At 50.5% G+C, this 1,187-nt stretch overlaps 1 pseudogene; it reads right to left on the bottom strand.

The window, feature by feature from the left end:
* Positions 1 to 687: 687 nt before the first annotated feature.
* Positions 688 to 1,187, bottom strand: part of LOC102815891 — a 9,378-nt pseudogene continuing 8,878 nt past the window's right edge.

The following is a 1,187-nucleotide window of genomic DNA, read 5'->3' on the forward strand; positions in this document are numbered from 1 at the left end:
CCCTCCCTCAGAAATACAGACTTGAGAAGCTTGGAATTGAACTAAGGTGAAAACTCGTCTCCACGCCGAAGTGCAGGTACTGTGCTGAGCCCTGAAAGGTTCCTTGTGACCACATGTCAGAGGCTGGTGTAACCCAGTGCCTTTAGAATGGAAGTGACTAGAAGGACAACATTCCAAAGAAGCCCCCTCACTAGCTGCTTAAGGGGTATCACTCGCTCTTTGCAATTTAACAACATAATGAACATATCTCTGAAGTTTCTATAGTAACAGCTGCTTCCCCATAAAATGGTAACATACAAGGGTCTGCTTTCTTGTTTTTTCTTTGGCAACCAGTGTTGCTAGGTAGGAGTCTTCACGCTCCTCATGTTATTAGAAAAACTACCTCGGTAAACAATCTGAGGGGCGCCAGGACACCACTGTCACTATCCCTGGATCTGGTCCCTGAGGTAGTTGTTTGTCTTTCCATCCGTCCTGGCAGTTACCTGAAGTGTGTATGTCCCTCCTCCCAGAAGTCAGACAGACGGGGCTCCTTCACCCAGCCTTAGCCCCCACACATTCTTTTGGGGTGTATGACGATTTGGCATTGAGATCCTGGGCGGCATTCTCTAGACACTCATCATTTGCATGTGGCATGGTGGTTACAGAAGGCTGGTTTTCAGGTTGCAGGTTTTATTGGTTTTAAAGGTTTCAAGACCCTCTAGCACCATCGGTGTCCAATTGTTGGGGTTTTTTTTGAAAGTCTCACTCCGTTCTCTTCTAGCTTCCTCTTTGCACAGTCCTGACAGGCGCTACTCAGCAGTGTGGTGCTGTCCATGTGGTCAGAGTCTGGGCTCCGCTGCCTGCAGATCTGAGTGCTGAGGTCCTGCACGTAGCCGGAGAGGCTGTCGAAGCAGTCCCCGTAGGACACCACCTTGATCCCGTGCAGCAGCATGTTCGCTTTGTGCTTGAAGAACTGTTCCCCACTCTCCTTGAGGACCAGCATGTAGTATTCCAGCTCCACCTTGTTGGGCACCGAGTACAGGAAGAGTGCCTGGAAGATCTGGTCACGGAGGGTCTCCCCACAGCCCACAAACAGGAATGACCTGGTGTGGTACAAGTTCTGCAGAGCTTCCATAACTTCAGGGTCTTGGGTGACATCTTTATACCCGGACGGGTCCAGCACCATCCCACAGGGGTCTGTGTACAGG

This window comes from Chrysochloris asiatica, unplaced genomic scaffold (assembly GCF_000296735.1).
Source record: "Chrysochloris asiatica unplaced genomic scaffold, ChrAsi1.0 scaffold00190, whole genome shotgun sequence".
Lineage (NCBI taxonomy): Eukaryota > Metazoa > Chordata > Mammalia > Afrosoricida > Chrysochloridae > Chrysochloris > Chrysochloris asiatica.